Genomic DNA, 14,801 nt, shown 5'->3' with positions numbered 1-14,801 from the left:
TATTCATTCTACTGGTTCTGTTTCTTTAGCGAAACCTGACTAATACACATATCCTTCAGGTGTTTGGAATGGAACTGGAGTAGCTGAAGCCTGGCAGCTGACGAGCTTATTAAATGAAATGTGTGAAAATGGAGACATTGAGTGAGCAGACGTTGCACAGGGCAGGTCTGCTCTAGACTCCCAGCATCCTCTCCCATTCAGGCAGATATTCTCTCCCAGGATTCCTTTGCTCTCTGTCCATGGACCTTCTCTGAGGTCTTCCATCTTTGGAAGAGGTTAGGTCCATGGAACAAAATGAGTGTGGTATACATGGTCATGCTCAAAATCCTGTTACAGAATCATCCTCACCCACCTCTCCTGAGTTCTGTTCCCAACTCCCATCTCCAACTTCCATTTATGGCCCCTCAGTCTCTAAAATTCTATAGCAAAGAAGGCAGGTATGTTCACATCAAAAGAAAAAAGACTGAACCACCAGATCTTAATTTGTGCCAAGTTCTGTGGTGGTCACTATATATTGAAAAGAAAACATGTCAGAGCTAGAGAGATGGCGCAATAGTAAAGAGTAATTGCTGTTCTTGCAGAAGACCCTGGTTTGGTTCTGTGTAGGGGCACACACACACACACACACACACACACACACACACACACACACACACACACACACACACACACACATCTTATTTAAAAGAATGAAAAGAGGGGCTGGAGAGATGACTCATTGGTTAATAACTATCTGTTCCTGTTCTTGAGAAAAGCCAGACTGAGGCAGAAGCAGGCATACAAATGGGCATAAAGCATGTTGTCCTAGTGACTATACATGAGGACCTGCACAGAGGAGGGGCCCAAGTGGCAGGGCAGAAGAGCCGGTGGAGAGGCTGATCCAGGCTGAGGATGACACACAGAATCCTGGTGCTCAGAACTACAAGGCTGCACTCCAGTGTGGGACCTCAGGCCACACACACACAAGTCACTTCTCTCCTGACTCCTGTTTCTCCCTCAGGTCTAGATGGACCCCAATCACAAATGCCAGTTGGGAGGTTCTTTTCTCCATTTCTGAGATCACTAGAAGCCTGGAGGAGCTGGACCTAAGTGGAAACCCACTGAGCTGCAGTACAGTACAGATCATCCGTGATGCCCTGAAACGCCCTGACTGCCATCTGAAGACCTTGTGGTGGGTCTGGCTTGGTTCTCCCCTGAAGCAGGGATGGGAGGAAGAGGAAAACCGGAAGCTGAGTTCAGGATGAGGCTTGTCTTCGTATTCATCAGATATTCACTGAACTGTCTCTGACTACACCTGTGATGCCAGGCTTGCTGTGGCAAACAAATGGGATTCTTTTCTCAGAGTGTGGAAGAGACTGGAATTAATGAAGGAACTCTACTAACAAATGTGTTGGCAACATCCCATGAGGGTGCCAATGGAGAAAACTTCCTAAGGACGTGGCTAAAAGGAAATCTAAATAGTGCAGAGGAAGTGGCTAAGTGGAACGGAGGGAAGAAGGGTTCCTGCCCAGGGAATGGCGTCTCCTCCGGTTTCCTCCTGCTCTCTTCCCTGGTAACCACCCTCTACTCTCTGTTTCCATGAACTTCACTTTTGCTAAGATTTCACATACAAGTGATATGCTGCCGTACTCTTTCATGTCTGGCTTATTTCACTTTGGGCTGGCTCTTGTGATACACGGGCGGGTGGTCCTGTATATCATGGCCTTCTCCAGGCCCATCAGCAGTAGAGCAGTGGGTCATGACCTTGATTCTATTGGTCCTGAAGCTCAGTCCTGGGAAGTGTGGAATGAACCACCCAAATAATATAAGTCACGCCAGAGATCTTAGTAGTGCCAGCACAGCATGCCAGGCACAGGTGTCAGAAAGGGAGGCTTGACCCAAGCAGTGAGCTCCTGAGATAATAAATCTGTGCATCTCCCATGCAGGCTGGTCTGCTGTGGCCTCACATCCAGCTGCTGCCAGGACCTGGCTTTGGCACTCAGGGACAATCCCAGCCTGAGAGAGGTAGACCTGCAGCTGAATGACCTGGGCAACCAGGGTATGAAGCTATTGTGTGAAGGGCTCAGATATAGAGCCAACTTCGTCTGGATCCTGCCGTAAGTAAAGCCCCATGACTCCCTCCTGGGAAGAAGACAGGGGAGGGATGTAGGTGGGTTACTGCAGGAAAGGACATGGGAAAGAAAGGGAGAGATAGATACATAGTCACCCTGGCCCTTGCAAGCTACACCACTTACACTCTGTGACTTGGGCAAGGCGGGGTCTTCTCTGAAATTCAGTTTCTTCATCGGTTTAATGGGAGTACCATATCCACCTCATGGATTATAATGACAGAACTTCTACAAATGTAAAAGCAAATATAATACTAGATAGGAAAGTTGGGATGGTGGAATAACATTTACTAACAGGCTGCGTGTTCTGCATGTTCTAAGGACTCTGTGCGCACTTCACTCCAGGTCAGTGCTTCACTCATTCAGTCATTCTAGGTCACCCCAGCATGTGCCAAGCACTAGCCCAGACTTAGGGATACAATCACAAACACAAATGGGCTCCAGACTCCTGGAGCTTATACTATAAATGGAAAGAGACAGACAGAGATCAGCTGTCAGCATGCGACTGAATTTACAAGCTCTGCTGGATGCTGTGGAGTGAACAGTGTTATGAGAGTGAAATGCTGGGAGAGGAGTAATTGTACTTAAGGGCCCTGGAGGGCATCTCTAGACCTGAAGGAAAAATAGGAGTTGAGTATGCCAAGCTGGGAACAGCAGTCCAGGCAAATAGAGTGGAGGGAAGCTCTGGAACATACAGGGACTAGAGCCCTGGAAGACCATAGTGTCCTACTTAAAGAGGCTGCAGTGGCCTCCTGTGACTAAATGAAGCCAGCCTCCTGTTCTAGGTATGATACTAGCTAGAAAAGCCTCCACCCTACAGCTTCTTTTCCAAACAGCCACCTAGGTCCTGTCTCTCAGTCACTCCCTCTCTCTTCCACCTCCCCAGCACAAGCCCACAGGCAGAATCTAGCTGAATCTCCCTGTGGCTCCCAGGAACGCCCTTTCCATGTGTCCAGAGAACCTCAGAGGTTCCAGACCCTTGTGTCCAGAGCCCTGTGGTTATTCTAACTGGCAGAGAAAGTCCAGGAAACCTATGCTTTGGGGCTTGTCTACCAGGCCTTCCTCTTCAACCCTCAGACCTAAGGGAGCAAGCAGTTGGACCAGATATGGTAATGAAGAGTCTGCTTTTGGCTTCTCTGGTAGCTGAAACTGTCCCATATGGCTGATACCTTTGCTCCTAACTGATGAACCTGACAGGAGATGGCCTCTGCTGCAGGTCTTTTTGCAGACACAACTCAGCTACTTGTCTAGTCTTAGCTGCATTAGAGGAGAACTGCCTTCTTCCCTCCTGGAGTCAGGAACAAGCTTCATCCTCAAGGGCTCCATCACCCTCCCCAGGAAGAACAGCCCACAGAGTAAGATCTGTGACTTTGCACAGTTCCTTGCAGGTACAGTTTACTTTCCCACCTGCCTTGTCCATCCCTCACAGCAGGCAGAGAATGATATGTCCCAGGGTAGGGACTGAGGACCTGAGGCCCAGAGAAGGCAGACACCATCCTCACCACTCAGAAACATGAGACATGTGACTAACGAGAAGAGAACCTGGGGACAGGTGGCAGCACAATGACCAGAGCTCGTGTGAGGACACAGCTTCCATTTCTAACACTGCAGTGAAAAAAAAAAATTGAAACCAAGACTGTCTCCTAGAAGAACTTCCAAAAAACCCCAGGACCCCGGTACTTTACAACCACTTTGAACAGTTGCTCAAATGCCTTCAGGAACAAAGCCATAACCTCCAGCTAATCAGAGTGCTAATGGCAACAGAGATGCCCCCTGCCAATATAAACCACTTTGTCCATAGTCATGCCCCTTTTCTGGGACATCTGTATTCAGCTACTGAACTGTGAGGAGGTTGGGGAGTGTATAAAGTACCATCCCCTCATCCCAAATCTGGGCTATTTGGAAAAGAGCCTATAAGGTAGAGGCTTTTCTAGCTTGCATGATATCCTAGAGTGAGAGGCTTCCTCCATTTAGCCACACAAGGCCATTATAGCCTCCTGTAGTAAAGCCCTGTGGTCCTCTAGGTCATCTAAAGCCAGGTCATCATCCTGGCTTCAGGTTGCCCCAGGAACTCACTGAGACCCCACTGAGACAGTCTCAGGGCCTCATCTCCCTCTGCTCAGGTCACTGCCCTTTCTCCTTTGTCCTGGTACTAGCCTAAAAATAAGCCCTAGTAATTCTCCCCACTGTCTCCATCAGTAGGCAGCAAAGTCCAGCATCCTGGGCCCTGAGTCCTTGGGATCCTGCAGTAGATCTTGGGAGAAACGGATTCCATTGTGTTTTTTACAGGTTGGACCAGGCCCATCTGAGTGATCAGGTGATGATGGAGCTAAGGGCCCTGGAGGCAGAGAGACCCCAGTTGCTCATCTTTAGTACATGGTAGGAGGTGGATCCAAAACTTCCTCTGGCCAACCAGTGACCAGACATAGCCTATGTGGCTAGTCAAGATCTCAGAGATACAACAAGGGCCTGGGGTGGCCAGAAAAACCTAGCCAGGAAAAAAACAGAAATCAAGTGCAATCATAGTGAGGAAGATTAACTTTCATGTGGGTTTTTTCAGTGACAATAGAATCATATAACCTGCCTACTTAAGTCATTCGACAGGGGGAAAAAAAGAATGTGGAAATGTCAATGAGGGACATGTCCTCTGGTCACAGCTCAGTGTGATAACAGGGAGCCATCAGTACAGGCTCCTCCATTGAACCCAGAGCACTGGGACAGCCACAGGGGGAGAGAAAGACATCGTGAAATTGGGTAACAGGGGGATAAGGAAATGCCACCTCATCTACCACTGTCCCCACCTCCACCCACAGACACATACATGTGCTGCACCCTGGATTTGGGGAGGAGCCTCAGGACAGGATCATCATCTTCCACTCCTCACTCAGGAATGTGCCATAGCTCTCTCCTTCTCCCATTTGGTACATTTCAGCTCGTGACCATGAAATCCATCTGTCCTCAGGTTCTAGCTGCTGTGCCTCTCCTGAAATGGAAAGGAAACTGAAGAGACTGAGGAGATTCACCCATTCATTGAACAAACATTTCCTGAAGATCCAATGCGTGTCACCCATTATTCAGGGATGTGAGGACAGAGCAGTGAACAAAACAGACACAGCCCAATCTCCATGAGCTCAATCCATCAGGGAAGCAGGAATCAGTTCTTCCACAAATTTGTGTAATTGTACCAGGGGACCATGTAAGAATACTGATGGTCTGGCTGATTTTTTCCAGAGAAGCTAAGCTGAGCTCTTAATGATAGGACATGTGAGCTGTGCTGAGAAGGGGTCAGTTCCTGGCAGAGGTAAAAATTCTGAGGAAGGAGAGAGCTTGAGGCAATCCCAGGCAGAGACAAGCATCATCCACCTCACTTTAACCTGGAAGCGCAGTAGAAATGCAGCTTCTAAGGCCCCACTCAAGGCTTGCTGACTCAGATCTCAGGGTGGGACAGCCTCCTTCAATGGGGCTATGATTTAACCTGTCATCCAGGTGACATTTAAACACATTGAGTTTGAGAGCCACTGGTCTAGAGGTCAGTGAGCAGGAAAAGGTGGTGGAGGAAGGACTGGACAGGGGCAAGGCCATGGCAAGGTCTTTGGACCATGCTAAGAACTTTCTCCATCTCCTCAGAAGCGGGGAGGGGGGCATTCTAGAGCTTCAGCGGTGAAGGGAAATGTGTGTTCATATTTCATGGTCAGCTGCTGTGTATAAAAAGTTCTGGAGAAGGTTCAGATCAGAAGCAGGGAAGCCTGTCAGAGGATGTGGCAGCGGTTCAGGCCATAGCAACCCTGTCCTGGGACTAGGATGTGTTTGTGAAGGTGTAGAGGAGGGGATACAAAGGAAAGCAATTCGGAACGTGATGTCAAAGCCAATACCTGTCACTGTAGACGATTGCCTTGTTTATTTTGTCTGCTACAGTACAAAATACTATAATATACGTTAATATCTCTACTGGGTACTGTATAAAAACTTTGAGATTAACTCTTACAGTTCTGGATATTAGAAAGGGCAACATCATGTGCTTTGCATCTAGAGAGGCCCTTCTTGTTGTGCTGTCCCATGGCAGAACAGGGAAGGAAAGGGACACACATGAGAGAGCAAGAGCCTGACTTTGCTTTTGTTTTTTTCTTTGATTGGTTTTTTTATTTCATGTGTGTGCATGTATTGCCTGCATGTAGATAAGTGCACCCATGTCATGCAATGCCCCCAGAGAACAGAAGAAACTGTCGGATCCCTGGAACTGGAGTTACGGACAGTTGTTAGCTGCTGTGTGGATGATGGGATTTGAACCTGGATCTTCTGTAAGAACAGTCAGTGTTCTTAACCGCTGAGCAATCTCTCCAGCCCCCTGACTTTGCTTTTGTAACAAGCCCTGTCAGGCCACAAGACTCTGCAACTGGGATAACAACATTAACCTATTGATGAAGGCAGAGCCCTCATGCCCTGATTACCTCTTACCTTTCCTGCTCCCAGCACTGCTTCACTGGGGACTAGCATTCCAGCATGTGGACTTTGGGAATACATTCAAACCAGAGCAATGAAGGAGGGATGGAGATGGCCCCAGTCATGGCATGGAGGCCTGAGGAGAAAGGGGGGATCTGTATTCACAGAGACAGGGCCTAAATAAAAAGCACGGGCCTGAGTTCAAATTCAGATGAGCTGAATTTTAGGTGAGGATGGTGTATAGACAGCCCTATCTTACCCTGATGTCTGAGGGAAAGAACATCTCTGTGTGTAGGAAGCCATGTGTGATGATCCCTACTCAGGGCCTGGATGAAGAAATGAATATCACCACCAGACTCAAGAAGCTGGTACAATCAGGCATGTGAAGGGATTAGAATAGGAACATCATGATGAGGCCAGGGGAAGGGCAGCCCTGGGAGGTCATCCTTTCCACCCTCCTGTCTGTAATATGGGACAGGGCAGGCTCACAACTAAGAAGGCCCCTGCCCCTTCAAAGATCTACCCCACCTAGAGCCTGGAGGGTATCCGCTTCCATCTCTCCCAGCCTTTGTGGCTGGTGCTGCCCCTCTATCAAGTCTATGGCATGCATCCAACTCTGCACCCAGGCTACAAGTCCCATTCTGTGCTCCTGAGGCCTAGAAATTACCTTCCCTTCCCCTCCCTACCAATCCATCTACTGAGCTAAGTTTCTTTCTGCACCAGCCTACTGGAGACAGACAGGGACAAACGTTTCCAGACTGGTAGGAAAGGAGAGGAAAGAACAGACTGGGTTGGGAGCAGGATGGAGAAATGATGTTCAGAAGCAAAGAGTAAAAACAAAATAACAGAAAGGAAAGTAAGAAGGGAAACCCAGAAGGAGGGACAGAGACTGTGGGCACACTTCTTTCTACAGCCAAGGCAGGCCAGTCTGGAAAACAGTCATGGTTCCTTGGGCTAGGGAGACCAGCCTGGACTACTTAGACTGACAACTGTCTTACTTTTTCCAGAGAAAGGCTCTCCTGAAATAGCAGAGCTGGAATCTTTCTATCTATCTTCTCCTGCCTCTTTGGGAAACCTGTACATAAAGCCTCTGTGGACTGAAGATGCTTTCTGGGGCTCTATGGGGCCTGAGGTGCTTGACAAAGAAAGAAATCACTACCAGTGAGTGAGGAGCTCTTCCTGGCCCAGGCTGACCTTCCCCACTCCAGTCCCTACAGCAGATTCCCATAGACAGCACCTTGCCCAGTCTCCACTGTGTCCCTGTCTCTTGCCAAGCAGGAGGGAGGAACAGGACTGACATTCTGGGTATGTGCTTTACACTAGAAAAGAAGTTTAATCATGAAATTTTTCATGAGTAACGCATGACTACATTCACAGTCAAGATACTTATATAATATATACACCCTGCCAATGCAAAACACAACATTCATCTCAAAGTGGATAAGAAATAGTTGTTCTGGAGCCAAATGTGAGTGACCATGGCCTGGAAACACAGACTTAGGTCACCCCAAATTCCATGTTCCAGTGTGGTAACAGTTTCATGAAGTTTTTATGGTATCAGACAAAGTCATAAATCAAAGCACTTTTCAAAAACATTGATGGAAACATTAAGTAGGTGGTTATAGCAGAGTAAATAAATCTTAGCTATAGGCCTCAGATGCTATCTGACGGCATGCCTAGCCTTTTGGTTCATGGAAACTAGGGTTTTGTTAACATAATACATTCCAAAAGGTTTTTTTTAATATATATCTGTGGTCACAGGATGTTAGGTTTCAAACTGGTGGACAAGACATGACTGTTTAGGGGGCTACAGGTATTCCAAGATAAACTGCAGTCAGGCTCTTGTCCTGCAGCACTCCAAACTCCCCATAATCATTGATGATCCTATTAATTAATCAGCCTTGAAGGAAGTTCAGTCAAAGATGCAGTATTTCTTCTGGAAACTTTCATTCACACCCCTCTTCAAACTGCCCCAGTCTCTGTCTCAGCTAGCTAGTGTCTCAGAGACACTGTCACTCTGAACTCCTGTGAAAACTGGAATTTTTCTACCCACTGTTTATCAAACAGGAAGTCTTTGAGAAAATCATTTCTGATCCCTGCAAAGCATTGTTTTCAGCTCCAAGGTGCTATCATTAATAATAACATATGGACTCTTTCCTTTAGCACTCATCATGACTGATATTTAATTTTTAATATTTCCCTGGGTTTTAATTTTTTAATTTCTTTTTTAAAGAATATTTTTATTACTCCAAAGAGAGGCAATTTTTAACACATTTTTCTAGCAACAACTTGAAGCAGGTTACATAAAAATATATATACAATGAAGTTTAAGGGTGGAAAAATAGGGATAAAAAAATCAAAGGCTAAAGCTGGACATGGTGGCATACATCCTCAATCCCAGCACTTGGGAGGCAAAGCCCAGCAGTTCTCTGTGAGTTCAAGGCCAGCCCATTCCACATAGCAAGCTCCCGGCCAGCTGGGGTCACAGGGAGACCCTGTCCCAAAAGACCAAAAACCGGCAAAAAAAAAAAAACAAAAAACAAAGACCAAAGGATTTGCCAACATGGGTCAATTTTGGTGGAATAGTGAAGGTTTCCATTAGCTCTGTTCTTTTTTTTTATATTTTTTTAAACCCTAACTAGTTTGTTGGGCTTGCTAAGAGAGCATAGGGCAGGGGTTTATTTACAGAAGAGTGGGAAACCACCCCCATTTGCTGCTGTGCTGTAAAGTCTACACTCAAATACAAAGGTCATGAAGGTGGAAATAGAGATGTCTCCTCATTCCACTCTTGTCTGGATGATTGTGCTTTGAAGCTTATGTCTCTCAGCCTTGGGATTTTGTTTCTTGAGTTTACCTGAAAGAGTCCCTAAGTGGAATGTGCTTAGTAGCAGTATAACTGGTATTTACTAAGTACTCTTTACATAAACCATATCCTTCAAGGTCCCAGTCAGAAGATGGTGATAAATTCAGCTATTTAAAGAGATTTTGCAAATACTGTGGGCAAAAGAGGAAGCCATGAGTTCTTTCCTTATCACACACCATCCTACATCATCCTATATGTACTGTCAGGCCCCTCCTCATCACCACTCTCCTCCCAATCCTTCCCTTGGTTACCGTGGATGTCCACAAAGTGAGGGAGGTACATAGCAGCCACAGCTCCCTTGATGTCAAACAGAGGCCCAGCCACCAGGGAAGCCTTGTTCAGGAGCTGGCTCCAGGCACAGAATTCAATCTCAACGGTCACTGCCCTTCTCACCACGAAGTGGAGTCCTGTTTTGGGCCAGTGGTAGGAGCCAGCCACAGGGACGCAAACGCTGTAAGAGGGGAAAGCAGACAGCAAGTTACACTAACTCTGCTTATCGGATGGATGGAGACCCAGTGCAGGACCATGGACACAGTCAACTTCAGTCAGAAGCCTGGTTCTTCTGCTGTTCATGTAGATCCCTGAGCATGTCATACAATTGTGAATGTTGAGTGATCTAATGCAAACCTATAGATTAATACACACCTGGGAGTAGCTAGCTATTCCTATGGTAATGATATGGATGATGAAATAGGTAAATGTTTTTATTTCATATGTGTGCATAAATGTGTGTACGTGTGTGTGTGTGTGTGTGTGTGTGTGTGTGTGTGTGTGTGTATTTAAGTGCTGGGACTGAACTCAGGACCTAGTTCATAATAGGCAGACTCTTCCTCAAAAAACACTAAGGGAACCAGGTGTTCTACATGTGGCTGGTGAAGGCTTAATTCCTCTCCTGCTTCAAGACCCACAATGAAAGCTCCCCATAGAGAACATGAAAATCCAGCTCAGCTCAGGTGAAGATAGTGTTCATAATGGAAAAAAATGAGAAACCGCAAGAGGTGGCTTAAAAGGGGGAGTGGCATGGCCTGAAGAGAAGGCTCAGTAGTTAAAAACACATACTGCTCTTCCAGAGGACCTAAATTTGGGTCCCGGCACCCACATCATACAGCTCACAACCACCTGTAAGTTCATTTGGCCTCCTCAAGCACCCACATTCATGGATGTACCTCCACACAGACACACGCATACAAATATAAATAACATAAAATATTTGAAATTTATAAATTCTAAAAAGGGGAGACAGGACAGCTGAAGAAGTCACGAAATAAAAGTAGAAACAAAGGTGCCAAAACAGTTGGACAACCAGCCTCAGCTGCTGGACAAGCAAGCTAAGCATCCCCCAGAGGAAAGACGTTTATATTTATATCTAATCACAAAATCTAAAAGAAGGAAAAAATGAAGATGAAGAAACTAAGCAGGACTTATTTGGAAAGATCTCATAAAACAAATAAAAATAATAACCCAATAGCCCTCTTGCTTTCTACAGTGACAATGGAACTACATAAATGTTAAGTGCTCTAGACTTAGTCTTTTTTGAAACTAGGAATCATATTTTAAAAGAACATTTTCCTGTGCTTTTTTAATTGTTTTATTTATTTATTTTTATTTTATGTATATGAGTGTTTTGCCTGCGTGTATGTTAAGTGCACTTACATCATGCAATGCCCACACAGGCCATAAGAGGGCATCAGATCCCCTAGAACTGGAGTTGACAGTTGCGAGCTACCGTGTGAGTGCTGGGAACCAAACTCAGGACTCTGCAAGAGCAGACAGTGCTCTTGACCACTGAGACACTTCTCCACCCCCTCTCTGAAAATTTTTATTTTATTTTATATTTGCTCCATTCTAATTCTGGAGCAGTGCTGGGATTAAACCCATGGACTTGCATATTCTAAACTTTTGCTCTAACACTGAGCTACACATTTTCTTTTCTTTTTAATTAATTTATTCTTTTATAATTTCTTGCATTTATATAATACATTCTGGTCACAATTATCCCTGACCCTCTTTTATCCCCTTTCTCCCCCATACCCCCTCCTCTCACCAACTCTCCATCCCACTTACATTATCTTTTGGGTTTTTTTTTTCACTTTTGTTTTGTGAGCTGCTGGTTTTAACCAGGATTTTCCACATCAGCACTGCTGTGGAGCTGTCCACTGGAGTGAGACTAACTCAGTGGCTGAGCCACTGAAGACAATGCCTTCTTCACTTTCCCACAGTCCTTGACTGCCAATAGCTCCCCTGGGCTGGGCTGGGTCTCATGACCTTCTCAGTCTATGCCTGAATGATAGCAAGCTGTCTTCTGCAGGCTTGACGTAGGCAACCACAGCTGCTGTGGATTCATGAGTGCCACAGCCATGGCATGCCCATGAGACAACAGCCAAGCCCCCCTAATAAATGATAAGAAAACCAATGATAAAATGACTATAAAAGAGATATTAAATGAATATGAAAAATAATACTGAATAAGAATTCTAATGGTTTCCAAGGTCTTTGTGTGCTCCAGAAGGAAACGAATGGCAGGGCTACATTCAGACAGATGCAAACGTCCTGCTCTGCTGGTTAAAATGCTGATGTTCTCAGAAATGGGGCCTGGGTGTGGTGCAGCATAGATGGAGTGGCCAAGTCAGTATAGCTCTGGACTAGCACAGGACAGACAGAGGGTCCAAGAATACCAGGTATCAGGATAGGGAAATCAAAGCCATATTGTTTTCAGTGAGCTGATACAGACTCTGTCCCAGGCCATGTGAATAAGGCTGGCCTCAGATGAAATCTAGTCTCTCCTGGATTTAAGAATCTGTGGTCTGTCAATTCAATGAGGCAGTTAAATGACTCTGATGTGGTTCCCCATGTGAAAGTATGATTCAGACAGTAGTTTCACTTAATTGATGATAGAATGAATTCATAAATAATTTTGCTTTACACCCTGTAATCATTTACAAGCACTTTTATGATATGTGCTTTGCATTACATAATAAAGGGGAATATGTGTGTGAATGTTCATGAATGTATGTGTGCAGGAACATGAGTATATGTATCTGTGTGTGCATATGTGTTAATGTATGTGAGGATATATGGTGTGTATATGGGTATATGTGTATGTCTGTATGTCTGTATCGTGCATATGTGTGAATGTACATGAGACTGTGTGTATATGCAGGTACATGTGTATGTATGTGAATGTAAATGAGTATATATGTATGTGTGCAGGAATATGTGTATATGTCTCTGTGTGTGCATACATGAGAAAGTACATGACTATGTGTGTATGAAGGTGCACATATATGTGTATGTATCTGTGTTTATGTGTGTTGTGCATGTGTGTGAATGTTCATGAGTGTGTATGTGTGTATGTGTGTGTGCACGCGCGCACATGTGGAGACCAGAGAACAATGTCAGGTATCTTTCTTCAAGTACTGTCCACATTGTTTTTTGACGCAGAGGTCTTTCACTGGCCCAGAACTCACCAACTAGTTTAGACTGGCTGGCCAGGCTGGCCTCCAGGATTCCTCCTCTCTCTCTACTCAGGACTGGATTACAAGTGCATGTCACCACACTTGGCATTTCACATGGGTTCTGAGGATTGAACTTCTCGTTCTCTGCATCCTAGAGTGAAATGTGCCAGCATCACTCAGTATTCCTCAGTGCTATAATCTACAGCAGCACAGATAGACATAAAGTCCTCATCTGCCCAATTCCAGGGCCTGGGGCACAGCTGTTTGTGAGTTTGTTTCAAGGCATAGAGTCCATGTGTGGCTCCCACCCTAGAGGTATTATTGCCCACAGCCCTGAAAGACTGCCTTATCCAGGTATGTTCCCCTTCCCCATGCTGGATGTCTTAGTCTATTAGCACTGCTATAATAAAATACCACATGCTGGGTAGCTTATTATTTAGAAATAATAATTTTATTTCATACTGTTCTGGACTTTAAGTCCAAGGCACTAGTAGTGTCTGGAGAATGCCCTTTCATAAGTTACTGTCCTCATTTCTGCAACAAAATACCTGACCAAAGCAACTTAAGAGAAAAAGGATTTATTATGACAAATAGTTCAAGGGTATAGTCCTTCACAGTGGGAAGCCCTAGCAGTAGAATCTGTGGTAGCTGGTCAAGTTGTATGGGCTGTTAGGAAGCAGAGGATGATGAATGTTTGTGCTCACTCACCTACTTCATTTTATATAGTCCAGGATCCCATTTCAGGGAACGGAATGACCCACAGTCAAGACAATCCCCTCAGAGATCCATCTCCCAGGTGATTCTAGAGCTCATCAAGTTCACAACTGGGATTAAATATCACAACTCCAAAACTTCATTTGACACCCAAACACATCACTTTAAATCATGACCATCCACTCCTGGTCTCCAAAGTCTCATGTTCATGTCAATGCAAAATACAATCCAACTTCAAAAGACCCCATCATCTTTAAAAATTCTAACAATTTAGAAGTCTATAGTCCACTTCTCATCTGAGACACAAGGCAAGTTTTCCACTGTGATCTCTTATAAAATCAAAAACAAGTTACATACCTCCTCCATAAAATGACACAGAATAAACATTCCCATTCTAAAATGGTAGACTCAGAGCATGGCAATGAATGATCTTGGCAAAGCAAGACCTGCAGCTGTCCATTCAGGCCACCTTCACAGTTGTGGCCACTCACTGCCACTGCCCAATCCTGGACCCAAGGGCTGGTAAGGAAGCTGTGTCAACAGAGCCGCATTCAGACACAGGAGACCAGGTTCAGTGATGCAGATCTACTTTATTGAGGAAACAGCGAGCTTATACAGGGTTTTTAAGTCATTCAGGAGAGACTACAATGATCAGGTCATACGTAAGCAGACAGCTTAGGTTTCAGTTTACAGTTTCGTTTTACTGATCCGGACTAGTATTCCTGTAAATCGTGTGATCGGTGAGGGAGGAGTGGTTGGTTCCCTGGGGGTTGGGGGCATCTTATGTCCTAAAAAGCTGTTTATCAAAGTAAACCAACATACTCCAACATCTCCCCCTTTTTGTTTAAAAGATGGGCTACTCTGAGGTCCAAACTGGGGGTCCAAACTGGGGCCATGGCAAGGCTGGTGTGACATGAAGAAGGAAGAGGTCTACTGGATGAAACAATTTGGGGCAATGGCTAGACCATCTTGGAGTGTGCTCACAAGACCTGGTCTCGTCTGAGCCAGGGCCTTCAAATATATTTTCAGTCCAGGACTCCCTAAGATCACCATCTGCATTGTCTGAGCCAAGGTAGTCCCCAGAAAGGCTCCCAGCAGGACAACCCAAGTTGTTTTAGGCCCGTTGTATGTATGTGGCCATGATTTTTATCCTTTTTTTAAACCTGGGTCTGGGCATGACTGGGGGTAGGGGGTAAGAAGCAAGGCAAAGCCATCATAAGA

At 45.4% G+C, this 14,801-nt stretch overlaps 1 pseudogene; it reads left to right on the top strand.

The window, feature by feature from the left end:
* LOC103752252 overlaps window positions 1-14,801 on the top strand; it is a 104,851-nt pseudogene that overhangs the window by 46,308 nt on the left and 43,742 nt on the right.

The sequence above is a fragment of the Nannospalax galili genome, unplaced genomic scaffold, assembly GCF_000622305.1.
Source record: "Nannospalax galili isolate Female #2095 unplaced genomic scaffold, S.galili_v1.0 scaffold146, whole genome shotgun sequence".
In the NCBI taxonomy this organism is placed as follows: domain Eukaryota; kingdom Metazoa; phylum Chordata; class Mammalia; order Rodentia; family Spalacidae; genus Nannospalax; species Nannospalax galili.
Note: the sequence above shows the minus strand (reverse complement) of the source record. Positions and strands in the feature narration are given on the sequence as shown.